This window comes from Petaurus breviceps, unplaced genomic scaffold (assembly GCF_028583685.1).
Source record: "Petaurus breviceps papuanus isolate PSGF00001 unplaced genomic scaffold, PetGlider_PUasm1.0 183, whole genome shotgun sequence".
Taxonomy (NCBI): Eukaryota; Metazoa; Chordata; class Mammalia; order Diprotodontia; family Petauridae; genus Petaurus; species Petaurus breviceps.
Window position 1 is genome coordinate 18141654 of NW_027185791.1, and position 14635 is coordinate 18156288.

Below are 14635 nucleotides of genomic sequence, written 5' to 3' on the forward strand. Positions count from 1 at the left end.
TCTCTCTCTCTCTCTCTCTCTCTCTCTCTCTCTCTCTCTCTCTCTCTGTCTCTCTCTGTCTCTCTCTCTCTGTCTCTCTCTGTCTCTCTCTCTCTCTGTCTCTCTTTCTCCCCCCCCTCCCTTGTATGTATGTATGTGTACCTAGTTAATTACATATTTTCTGCTCCTTGAGGGTATAGATTGTCTTTTTTTTTCCTTCCTTTACACCTGACACATAGTAACTGCTTAATAAATTCTTGTTTCCTTCCTTTCTTCCTCCCTCCTTCCCTCCATATATCCTCTAAGGAAATGGCTCTTGATGGTATGTTTGTATTAATTCCCTATATATGTTGAATATCAGACATTTTCCTGAGATATTTGATTAAAAGATTTATTCTCAATCAGTTTTCCTTCTTATTCTAGTTGCATTAATTTTGTTTAGGCAAAAGTGTTTCAGTTAAATGTAATTGAGAGTATATAATTTATCTTTTGTTACCTCCCCTAACGTTTTTTGCTGATGATATTTATGGATTTCTTTTGTATTTGATTACTTTACTAAAATAGGATTTATCTCAATTTGCTTTTTTGCTGATTTTATGGTGTTTTCACAATAAACCATTAATAATTATCCATTATCTCTTACCATTAAAATGACCACTTTTGCATGTGATATCATTATATTTAAAAATCCTAGAGAGTTGAGTAAAAATTGACATAATTTTTAGCAAAATTGGAGGAATATAAGCAAGATGCTTTTCCAGAAAATACTATTATTCCTACACATAATAAAAAAACTCACCAAGAAGAGCTAAAAAGTATAATTCCATTCAAAATAAATATATAGGCTATAATATTTGGGATTATAACTCCCAAGATTCACCCAGAGTTCATACTAATTTAGCTAATAAAAAAAGCCCTGAAGAAGCAGACAGGTGTATATAAATGGAGAAAAGATTAATTTCTTATATGTAGGTAGAGAAACAATAGAATGACAATACTACTTAAACGAATTTACTTTTTCGGTATTGATCAAACTTACAAAAGCTTCATTAAAGAGCTAGGAAAAACATTCTAGAAGAACAAAAGTTCAAGACTCTTAAGGGAAATAATGCCAAAAAATGAAAAGGAAGAGGATTTCAAAGAGGGCCTCAAAATGTGCTACAAAAATCGTATTTATTAAAATGCTTTGGCCTTGGTTATAAAAAGTAGAGGTTGATCAGAAGATTAAATTAGACATACACCATAACACAAGTTAACAAAATAGCACAGTGTTTGATAAACATCATTTACCAAGGGAGAAAGACTCCTTATTTGACAAAAAAACAATAGGAAAACTGGACAGAAGTCTGACAGAAATTAAGTTTAGACCAATACCTCATGCTATACATCAAGATAAGCTCTAAATAGATACATGACCAAAATATGAAGGTCACATAATAAACAGATTAGAGGATCAAGGAGCAAATTATCTTTTGGATCAATGGATAGAAAAAAAATTTCATGACTAAACAGGTGATAGTGATCACGCAAGATAAAACGGACAATTTTAATTATATAAATTTTTATATTTTTCTACAAACAAATGTAAATAAAAATTAGAAGGGAGACAGGAAAAGGTAACTAAGGAGAACATCTTTGCAAGAAATTTCTCTGATAAAGGTTCCATTTCCAAGATATAAGGAATTGATTGAAATTTATGGGTAAGAGCTATTCCCAAAATGAAAAATGGTCAAAGGATATGAACAGGTAGTTCTCACAGGAAGAAATTCAAGTCATCAATAATGATATGGAAAAAATGCTTTAAATTGTTAATAGAGAAATGCAAGTTAAAACAACTGATGTACCACCCACTCTAATCAAACTGGTAAAGTCAACAACAAAAAGATAATGTCAAATACTGGGGGTAATGTGGGAAAACAGGTATATCAGTACACAGATAGGTTAACTGTGAATTCAACCAGATATTTTGGAAAGCAATTTAGTATCATGCCTGGAAACCTACCAAATTAAATATACCCTTTGACCCATATTACTACTTGGCCTATGCCAGAAAGAAATAAAAAAAGTGGGAAAAGATCTATAAGCACAAAAACATACATATCAACTCTTTCAGGTTAGTCAGAATTTGAAAGCTAAAAGGTTGACTTCTTATTTGCAAATAGCTAAACAAATTGCAGTATATGAAAATAATAGAATGTTATCATTCCATAAGAAATGATGAAATGGATAATTTCAGAGGAAACTTGGAAGACTTTTTACAAACTGATAAAGGGCAAAATGCTAACATTATTGAGAAAAACAATTTTGAGAGGCTTTAGAACTCTGATTAATACAATGATAAGTCACAAGTCCAAAAGAATGAAAATGAAATATATCACTAACCACTGAACAGGAAAATGAACTTAAAATGCAAAAAAGAGATATACGTTGTATGAAATGGTTAATGTAGAAAGTTTTGCCAGATTATGTATCTAAGTATTAGGAGATTTGTTTTTTCATTTTTAAAAATTCGCTCAATTTGGGTTAAGGGGATGGTAGTAGTGGGAGATACAGATTAATTTTTTTAAACCTTGTTATTTGAAAAACAGAAATAATAAATTATTGAAATAAGGTTTTTTTTACTTCCTGTATTTTTAAAATTTTTTCTAGCAGACAATTTACCTAAAAATCCCCCTTTAATTTAGTGTGACAACTTCCCATAAAAAACTACTTAAAGAGCAGCTTTGGTCTAGAATGGAATGAAATAGCCAATCAAAAAGAGATCACTGCTGATTTTTTTAAACCAATACATTCACCAATTATGTTCCAAAAAACAAAAACAAAACAACTGCAAGGGATATTTTCTTGGTTTTGACTTGTGGTAGGGTCTTTCCTGTGTTCATGCAAATGCTCGAGCTGCATTCTGTCAAGTGTCTGTCATGCTAGAGAAAGGACATACAGCTTCACATGATTTGTAGCCCCTGAATGGAAGACTCTGAAGTCTTGAAATCCCAAACTGTCACTGCTCCATCAATGCCAGTGGTACAAAATTTGCGGCAGTCTTGCTTGCCCACTTCATAGACACTTGGGTGCTACTGTTTTGATGTACTGTGTCTGGAGCAGTGTTGCGATCCTCAGTCATGGCTCTCTTGTCCATTTTGTGGAAGCGTTCCATGGCAGAGATGTTGCGCTGGGTGCCCTGTTTTGGAATGTGATTTGGAGACGAAGGTCAAGGAGCCACGACCATCATACACATTCAGGAGTGGGAGGAACTCTGTAAAACCATCATGTTTTTGGAGGCATCGGCAACTGATACAGTACTATCGTGGCTGACCCAAGCCAGGCCGTGTCCGCTGGCAGAGGAACTAAGTCTTTGTACACAACCACCACTTCCGGTACCACCAAACTCTGACATCAGTTGACCAATAGGCATGTTGGTACCCCATGGAGTACTGGCTGCCTTTTCATCAACTTCTTTAATGTAGGCAGAAAAAAAAACTCTGCATTTGAAGTTACAAGATCCAGCAGCCAGCAAAACATTGTTGGGGTGCCAGTCCAAACTCAGGAGGGTAGAACGAATTGGCTTTTTTATGTTTGCCCACCCACTAGTCATTTTCAGACTCAAAGTAGCACACAGAAATCAGTCGAGCTCCACTACCTACAGCAAATTTATTCTCCAAAGGAGACCATTTCACAAAGGTGGCTGCACGGTTAAGCCTCAGGATCGCCAGGGGTGGTTTCCAGATGCCATCTTTCTGACTGCAGACATAGACGTTACGGTCTGCACCACAAGTTACAGTTCGATCACTCTTGGGAGCCCGGTCAATACCTGTGATGTGTCCATTGTGTTCCTTTAGTTCATGTACTTTCACCCACTGGTTCCCATTCTTCTTGTAAATGTGGACTTCATGATTGTTAGGGCTAAGGGCAATCTGAGTACGGTCTCTGTTCCAAGCATGGCAGGAATAGAGCCAATCAGGCTCTAGTAAAAATTGATGTGAGGACATTATTCTTGGGGGATGGGATGGGAAGGGTGCGGACGGGCCGGATTCGCAGACTCTGGTCAGTCGATGCGAATAAGCTCCGGCGGGCAGTGGGAGGAAGACGGAGGCCGGGAGGGAGCCTTGAAATAAGCTTTTAATGGAATCATCTATAAAAATATCTAGACTATTGATTTTTTTTTCTCTTTATGGCTTATTCAACTTCATTTTATGAGATTAGGTTATTTGAGATATTTGTTTCATATCTGTTCATTTAAGTATTTTATATTTTTTGTAGGTAAATTCTTTTCTTTTAAATTGTCAAATTTGGTGATATCTAATTTTGCACACGTTCTGATATTTCCTTTTATTTCTTTTCTATCTGCTATGACCTACCCTTACAAATTTTTTATTTTGGTAATTTTGTTTTTCTTCCCCCTTATCTTTGATCATGTAGTTTTTTCAATAATTATCTTTTTGTTTTTAGAAATAATTTCTTTTGTCTTTTAATTTCTACAACAGCTTTTCTCTAATTTTCAATACTTTCTTTTGTGTTTATTTTGAGTTTACCTTGGTTACATCGGTTTTTAAATTATGTTGTAAGAAATGATGTTCTGGTTTATTTTAGAAAAAAACATGGGAAGACTTGAATGAAATAATAAAGAGTGAAATGAATGGAATCAAGATAATGTTTTATACAGTAATAGCAATATTATATGATGGACAACTATGAATGACTAAGTTATTCTGTATATATACTCAAATCAATTACAAAAGACCTATGAAAGAAGATGTTATCAACCTCCAGAGAAAGAACTGATAAATAGAAGTATGCATACTATGGTTATACATACATACATACATATACATTGAGAGAGAGAGTGTGTGTGTGTGTGTGTGTGTGTGTGTGTGTGTGAAATAGTGGCCTTCTCCAGTGCAGGTGTGGAGGGAGGGTCAAATAGTTCAGAACTTAAAATGTAACAAAAAATAAATTAAAAAAATAGCAGACTAAGTTCATCAATCTTTTCTTTCTCTCTTAATTAAAATGTGTTTTCCAGACACCTATTTTATTTTCTTCTGAGGACTTTAGCTTTATTCCAGAAATTTTTGTATGGTTGTTTCATCCTTATTGATACAGTTTCTAATATTTTTTTCTGACTCATCATTCAGGATATCATTATGAAACCTCCATTCAGTTCTATATCTTTGCTTATGTTTCCTGTTCTAATTACTCTTTTTATTATTGTGGTCTATAAAGTATACATATAGCATATCTACATTTTTATGTACATCTTTAAATTATCTGTATCCTAAAACATGATTTTTAAAAATGTGCCAAATGGTACTGAGAAATATGTCTATTACTTAGTATATCCATTCAGAAGATGTCATAAGTCTTTAAAAATTTTAAAACCATTTTAATATTCAAAGAATAAAAAAATAGTGTTGTTTATGAAGCTGTGAACTTTTGTTACATTTTAGAATTTCTTTATCAGCTTTAACACAATAAACTTATGTATGTCTCTTTTTGAACTTCTGCTCTTTTCTGTGTATTTTTAAAATATTTAATTCATATTGTTTACTTTCTTTTCTTCTGATTTTTTACATTGCTATCTTTAGCCTCCAACTTCCCTCATGTATACAAATCTTTCCATTCCAAATAAAAATCTTCCTTTGTAACAAACTGTAAACTAAGAGAAGCTAAAGAAAACAAATTCACACATCAGTGTTTTTTTTTTCCAGACATGTAGGTTTGGCCTGACACTTCTTTATGAAGAGCTAAAAAGCATGCATCATCGTTAGTCCACCAGAGTCATGACTCACCATGTCATTCATCAGTGTTCTTCTCTTTCAAAGTAATTTTCCTTCATTAATTGCAGCCATTATATAAATTGTTCTGGCTTCTCACTTCATTTTGTATCCATTCATACAAGTCTTCCTAGGCTTCTCTGTATCCATCTCTGTTAACATTTTTCATAGTACTCCATGAGGCTTTTAGATTCAATTTCTTCAAGTTTGTCGGTTCTGTATTTTTTTGATTTGCTTACTCTTTCCATTAGATTTGTCCAACTCTGAGAGAAAACCATTAAAGTGTTCCACCACTATTTTGTCTTTGCCTAGGTTTGTGTGTGTGTGTGTGTGTGTGTGTGTGTGTGTGTGTGATTCAACTAATTTTTCCTTTAGAAAAGGAAATGAGAAGCTATGCCATCCGGTGCAGCCATGTTTATTACTGATATTGTTTCATTTTCTAAGATAACTATTAAGTATAGCATAGATTTTATCTTTATCCCCCTTTATATTGTGAGTTTTAGTTTTTACTTTGTCTGATATCACAATTGCTAATCTTATTCTTTTGGAATCATCTGATGCATAGTAAGCTTTGTTCCAATCTTTTGCTTTAATTCTATATGTGTTACCATTTTTAAGATATGTCTTGTTTATAGAAATTTTTTAAAATTTTTCCATTCTTACTTGTTTAACTGGATTATTTCATTCATTCACAATTAACTTTAAATGTTAAGCTTATGTTTTTCTCCATTTGTTTATTTTATATTATTTTTAGCCTCTTATTTTTTAGAGTTAGAAATTTATTTCTGCTATTAGTGTTACTCATATTTCTTCAATGCTACTCTATTTTCATAAGCTCTCTCTCCCCTTCCTGTTTACCTGCCCTATCCCAAATTCTTTAAATCATTAATCTTTTATTTATTTATCTATTTCTCCTCCTCTTCTATTTACCCTCTCTTTAACTCTCTAGTTAAGCAGTTCAAAATCTTTCCCTGCATCTCTTCCAATTTCCTTTTTAGTAACTTTCTTTTGCTGGGTCTTCATCCATGAAGATTCCATTTACTTTGTTTTCCTCATTATTAATTTTACTTTCCAGTCTATTACCAATTTTATTCTCTGATTCAAAGATTATAGCATTTGCTTTTTCTGTCTTTATTCTATCTAGGTCCGTCTATAGGGTAAGGCTCCTGAAGTACCAAATTTGGACTCCCCCATTGTAGATCTTACCTCATCATCATTATTTTCTGCCATACCTCTCTCTTAGAAATATCAATCCATGAAGAGAATAGTTCTTAATGGAAACAATGTCATGTGGTATGAGTCACTCTGTGTCTCAAGTCATGAGATCTGGTTTTATCATTTACCATGATTAGTCTCTTTTCCTAATGTCATACTATCTTATCTCACTTTTCTGATATCCCTACCATTATGGGTGCTGGTGACCCTTAGGGACTCATACCTTTCCTTCCAATGAAACATATTCCTGGGAGGTACAATCTTTTTTCAAAAAAGATGACCTTCTGTACAAATCCCTTTTTCACCCACATGAAACCCATCATTTCACCACAAACTCATTCCATGATATCCCCAAGAAAATGTTCTTTAGTGATACCTTTTTTGTTTCCCTTCCCAAGTAAGATTCCTATTTCCTCCATTCCATGCCTTCTACCTTTGCTTTTATCCTGTTTTTCTTCAGCCTTCACTCTTTATGAAATTAGACAAATTAGAATTCCTTCTCTGTTTACCTGTGGGTGGGGGCAAACTTCCAGCTCCCCTCTTGTCACCTTCTCTGCATTCATACAATGTTCAAACCATTGTTAACCCTTCCACAAGAGATATTTATCAGTTCAGGGGGAACCACAAAATTTAGCCCATGAACTAAGTCTAGCAATCATAGCTTGAACTATTTATGGGCTAAATAATCCAATTGAACAAAAGAAACTTGCAGAATGCTATAAGAAAACAAAACCCAACAATTTGTATGTATAAGAAACCCATCTAAAAAAAAATAACACACATGAATGAAAATTGAGAGTGTTGAACAAAATTTCATTAGAGTGTAAGCTCTTTGAGGACAGGGATTGTCCCAAGCATTTAGCACAGAGTCTGACACATAGTAGGCACTTAATATTGATCCCAAAGATGTAAACATTCATAATTCAGTTCTTCCCCCTTCCCTTCTTCTCCTTCCTTAAATTTCTCTTAAGTCTTTAACCTTTTGTTACTTTCAGTTCCTTGATGATCATACTTTGTTCTTTCTTTTACTTCTCATTTAATTTTTCAACAACAGTCAATTTTTTCGTTATATTTTTCACTCATCTTTCAATTAAATCTTGTACTAATAGCTATAACCACAAAAGAATCTAACCCAATAATATGATTTTACTTGAGACACAACTGCCCAAACTATTGCTTTCCAGTTTTTTTCTCCCATGGGTTGTTAATTCCCTAGGTAGTTTTCTTATTTTCCACATACAAAGGAAACATTATAAAAATGGAAAACCACTTGTTTTCAAACCAATAAAGAGGTAATTCAAACCAGGTAAGTTGATTTCCCTTCTTTTTTTGCTCATGAAAAGCATATGGTTTTTCAAAGCCCAAAGAGCCCGACAGCAACAAGAACAGTAGCCTGATAGGGTATCTATAGCTATATGTGTTAATCATGCCCATGTGGCTATGTTTGTCAGGCAACAGATTCCGTTTCCATGTGAAAATGTAGATTTTTCAATTATCATAATTTCCTGTCTACACTACCACCTGGTAACTATAACACCCAGCTTCTCTGTTGGCTAAGCCATTAGTCGAATGTAAGCCACCACAACACATTTTCCCTAAAAGTACCTAATATGTCATTATGTCAAGGACTTGTTATTTAATCAGTGTGGGAACTCAGCCTATTGATGCAGCTTGCAATCTGTCTATAACTAAAGTCTTAGAGAATTCTTTGAGAGTCGGAGACATTAAGTGACTCTCCATGGCCACCCCTTTAATAAGTGTCAGAGACAAGATTGGAATCCAGGTTGTCCTCACTTTAAGACTAGTACTTTATCTACTGCTTACCTATGTTATAGAATGACTAGAAGTATGTTTTTCCCAGTCCTCTCAGGTTAGGGATTTAGAACTGAAAGAGATCTATCTCAGAGATCCTCTCGTCTAACACCCTTATTTTGTAGGCAATGAAATGGAGACTCAAAGCATAAAAGGGACCTACTAAAGGGCCATACAGGTAAAAAAGTAACAAGGACATATTTCAAGCACTTGAATCCCTCCAAATCCAGAACGCAGAACAATACTACATTACCTGCTGATGTTCTGGGTCACAGGAATGATATTACAAATGTTTCAAAATACATGATTTTTCTACTTAATTTAACATATGAATATAAATTGCATTTTGCATCTGTTGAAAGTGAAGAGCCAATAATAACAACAGCTAGACCCATACCACATTTGTGGAGGCATCCAGCAAGCTTTCCTCACTCAGTGTTGGCATCATTCAGACCTAAGTGCCCAATGTGGCTGCTGCCCCAAGCCAATAAAGTGGAATCACCCCAGGGTTTTGTTACATGATCAAATGTCTACACATGACTCAGTTGAGACCATAACATAAGTGGGACCGTGGTCAAGTCCCTACAGAAAACAGGCTAATATATTGACGTCATCTTGGTTCAATGATTTCATACTCGGCTGCAGTTATAATGTTTGCAACCCCTGAAATGGGGAGAATTAGTCCATCTGTGATGGTGAAATCATCACATTGAAATTAGGATGGAAAACTCATCCCTCATTGCTGGATTTGAATAAACTCTAATTCATACAAAATTAAGCATAGAAATTGTTTTCCCTACTTCTTTCATTCACACTGTATCTTTGTATTTTGCCAAAATGTAGTAGAGAAAAACAAGAACATTTAGCACTGTCATGAAAGAATTGGAAGTAAAAGCAAATTAAAAAAAATTAAACCAGATATTTTGTACTAGCAGTAAAGGTAGACATCTAGAGATACAAAAAGGAAAGATTAGTGTTCAACAACATTATTTCTTTGCAAGTCTTATGACTTCCTTGCTCAAATCTTTGCAACATACACATTAATATCATAACAACCCCCTATCATTCCCATACCATATTATCTTCCTTTAGCAAATGAAGATGAGAGAAATCAGTGTTTATGTATTCTGTTTCACAGTGGGTTCAAATTTTATGTACCAACTTGTTCTATTAATAGGACCATAAGTCCCCGCTTTCATAGGATAATCTTGATTCCAAGAAAACAAGGTATTCTTTAAATAGAACAAATTAAAAATACCCACTTAAACACCAAATTGAACAGAAAAATTAATAAAATTGAAAGTAAAAAACCCATTGAACTAATAAATAAAACTAGAAGCTGGTTTTATTGTGGGGGGGGAGGGGAAAGCCCAATAAAATGGACAAATCATTGCTTAATTTTTATTTTAAAAAGTAAAGAAGAAAACCAAATTACTAGTATCAAAAATGAAAGGGGTGAATTCACCACCAATGAAGAGGAAATTAAAACGATTGTTAGGACCTATTTTGCCCAATTATATGCCAATAAATTTGACAATCTACATGAAATGGTTGAAATATCTACAAAATTATACATTACACAATTAGCAGAAAAAGAAATAAAATACCTAAATAACCCAATCTTAGAAAAAGAAATTGAACAAGACATCAATGAATTTTCTAAGAAAAAATCCCCAGGACCAGAGGGATTCACAAACAAATTCTACCAAATATTTAAAGAACAATTAATCCTGGTACTAAACGAACTATTTGCAAAAAGAGATGGAGTCCTACCAAATTCCTTTAATGACACAGATATGATGCTGATACCTAAACCAGGAAGAATTAACAAAGAGAAATAAAACTATAGACCAAATTCCTTAATGAATATTGATGCAAAGATTTAAATGGGGGTGGAGCAAAGATGATGGAGTAAAAGCAGGAATTTGTTTGAGCTCCCTCTCCAACCACCACAATAACTGTAAAAAAATGACTCTAAACAAATTTTAGAGCTACAGAACCCAGAAAGTGACAGAGAAAAACAAATCTCCCCCTGAAGGCAGCCTGGAAGGCCAACAGGAAGGGTCTATTGCACTGGGCTGGGAGCCGAGCACAGTCCTGCTGAGCTGTGTTGGCCCAGACTCTCGGCCCAGACCAGTTAGAGCAGACTTTAGAAAAGGGCATCACTGGCAGCTCAAACAATAAATGCCAAAGAGAAAGTAAAAGGTCAATAGGGAGCTCTGATGGAACTGGGTAAGAGAAGAGTTAAGTCTGGCCCCTGCCCCCAGGGCGGCTGTAGCTGCTGCCAAATGGCTCCCTCTGGAGCTCCTGGCCTGCAGATCATAGGTGGACCAAGTAACCATTCAGAGGGTAATCACTCTTGCTTTGACCTGCTTGGATCTGGGTCTCAGTCTTGGCTGGTGGTCCTGGGGTGAGGAATTCCAGTGTGCCAGAGCTTGTGGTGGCTGTAGAGAGAGCGCCCTCCTCATAGTTCTGACAACAACTGCAAAAACCCCAGCAATTTGGGACACAGCTCTTTCCAGACTGGAAGCAGAGTTCTACCATGGCAAAGACCTCAAAAGTCAATTAACTGGCTGTCAAGATGAGCAAATAGAGGAAGTGCAATCACATCATAGAACCTTTTGTTGGGGACAAAAAGTATCAAAACATGACATCAGAGGAAGACAACAAAGTCAAAACTTCTGCATCAAAGCTTCCAAGAAAAATATTAATTGGTTGCAGGCCATAGAGGAGCTCAAGAAGGATTTTGAAAATCCGGTCAGAGAAGTGGAGAAAAAATTGGAAAGAGAAAAGAGAATGATGCAAGAAAATCATGAAAAGTGAGTCAACAGCCTGACTGAAGAAAATAACACCTTAAAAAGTAGACTACCTCAAATGGCAAAACAGGCCCCAAAAGCCAATGAGGAGAAGAATGCCTTAAAAAGAAGAATTGATGGAAAAGAAATTTCAAAAACTCACTGAAGAGAATAATTCCTTCAAAATTAAAATGGAGCAAATGGAAGCTAATGACTTTATGAAAAATAAAGATACTATAAAACAGATCCAAACAAATGAAAAAATAGAAGGCAATGTGAAATATCTTATTGGGAAAACCACTGGCTTGGAAAATAGATCCAGGAGAGATAATTTAAAACTTATTGGACTATCTGAAAACCATAATAAAAAAAAGCCTAGTAATCATCCTTCAAGAAATTTTCAAGAAAAATTGTCCTGATATTCTAGAACCAGAGGGAAAAATAGAAATGGAAACAATTCACTGATCTCCTCCTGAAAAATACCACCTCATACCTATCAGGTTGACTAATATTATAAAAAGGAAAAATGTTGGATGTTGGAGGGGATGTGAGGAAACTGGGACACTAACACACTGTTGGTGGGCCTGTGAAGTGATCCAACCATTCTGGAGAGCAATTTGGAACTATTCCCAAAGAGCTCTGATCCAGCAATACTGCTGCAAAGTGTATATCCCAAAGACATCCAAAAAAAAAGGGTAGGGGAAGAAGGACTTATTTGTACAAAATAAATTATTTAACAGCTCTTTTTGTGGGGGCTAAGAATTGGAAATTGAAGGGATGCCCATCAATTGAGGAATTACTAAACAATTTTTGGTATATGGTTGTAATGGAGTATTATTGTGAAATACAAGAAATGACAAAGAGAATGATTTCATGAAAACCTGGAAAGACTTACATGAACTGATGCATAGTGAAGTGAACAGAACCAGGAGGATGTTGTAACAGCAATATTGTTCAATGAAGACCTCTGAATGACTTAGGTTTTCTCAGCAATACAATCATCCAAGACAATCCCAAAGGACTCACGATGAAGCATATTATCTATCTCCAGAAAAAGAACTGATATTGTTTGAATGCAGACTGAAGCACGGTATCTTTCATTTTCTTTCATTTTTTTTCTTTATTTGAGTCTTCTTGTACAAAATGATTTGTGTTGAAATTGTTTTTGCATAATTGCACATGTATAACCTATATGTGACTGCTTAACATCTCAGGAAGAGGAGTGGGGAGGGAGGGGGGAGAGATAAAATGTAGAACTCAAACGTTCAAATAAAAATGTTAATACAAAAAAAATTTAAGAGTGCACTTCTGACAAATAAGAAAAGAAAAACAATACAAATTCATATTTTGACCATGTCTGAAAAAATGTGCATATATTCTTCAGCTTTAATTCATCCCATCTGTTAGGTGGTAAAAAGCATGATTTATCACTAATCACTTGGAGTTATGGTTGTTCATTGCAGCATTCAGAGTTAAGGTTTTCAGAGTTCTTTTCCTTTAAATGTTGTACCGATTAAAATTATTCTCCTGGTTATACTAACTTCAGTTTGTATCAATTCATGAAAGTCTTTCCAGATTTCTCTGTATCTACCCTTGTTATTACTTCTTATGGCTCAAAAACATTCCATTACATTCATTCAACATATTTTGTTCAGTAATTCATTAAATGATGGCATCTTATTAGTTTTCAGTTTTTTTTCCAAATAAAATGTGTTTATATAAAGATTTTGTGCATAGGTTCTTTTTCTTCTATTTTTGTTTCTTTTAGGTATATGCACAGTAACACTATTTCCTTTTGGATATAATTTCAAATTGTTTTCTAGACTGATTGCATCAATTTGCAGCTCTCCTAATAGGGCAATGATATGTCTATTCTCTCACAGATATTTCAACATTCCTTATCTTTACCAAGCTGATGGGTGTGAAGTAGAAACTCAAAGTTGTTTAACTTGAATATTTCTTATTTCTAGATAACTAGAAATAATTCAACCATTTTTAAAAAATGTGGTTATTTACAGCTTGAATTTTTTTGAGAATTTACTATTTATATCTTTTGATCCTTTATCTAATAGGAAGTATCTCTAATTCATATATATATGAATAAATTCCAAATGTATTTTGGATCTCATGTCTTTTAGGAAAAATTTGTCATAATGATTTTCCCCAGTTATTTCTTTTCTAATTATAACTCCATTGTCTTTGTTTCTGTAGAAATTTTGCATTATTATATAATCAAAATGGTTAATTTTATCTCATTAATGTCCTCTATCTCTCTTTGGCCAAGAACTTATTTTTCTATCCATGGTGAATGATACCTCTTTCCTTGCTCCTCTAATTTGTTAATGACTATCATTTACATTTAGTAATGCATCCATTTGGAGCTTATATGATGTAAGATGTGAGATATTATTCTAAATCTAATTTCTGTCATACTGCTTTCTAATTTTCCCTTCTATTCATGTTTAATAGTGAATCCTTACCCCAGTATTTGGGGTATTATCTTACAAAACATTTGTTTGCATCTGTATCTTGTTACCTAATTTATACTACTGCACAGCTTTATAAATTTTTTGAGAAGTTAAAAATAATTTTCTTTTTTATAGCATTGTATAGTTTGAGATCCAGTACTATTATACTGGAAATGTACTATTTTTAATGTCTAGCTGTCTCATATATATATATATATATGTATATACATACATAGATATGTATACGTATACATATGTATATGTAGATACACATATGTATGTGTAGATACACATATATATGTATATCTACACATACACACATGTATACGTATACATATGTATATGTATATATACATATATATGTATACACACACACATAATACTCTTTTTCTATGTCAATTTTTAAAGCTAAGACAACCAAAAAAATCAATCCCTTTTTGTCATTTCTAATGATTTCTGATGAATGAATGCTCATACATAAAATTTAACAGCTGACTCTAATAAGTGGGTATGAGTCAGTTCTAGTATGCTCCAGTGTAGGCCTCCTTCCTTCTTACTTTTTTTTTCATGATTCAGAGTTCTTCATTGAACAATATTG

The 14635-nt window shown here is 34.0% G+C and overlaps 1 pseudogene; it reads right to left on the reverse strand.

Annotated features, from left to right (window-relative positions):
* Positions 1-2598: 2598 nt before the first annotated feature.
* LOC138160995 (actin-related protein 2/3 complex subunit 1A pseudogene) lies at positions 2599-3965 on the reverse strand (annotated as a pseudogene).
* Positions 3966-14635: the final 10670 nt, after the last annotated feature.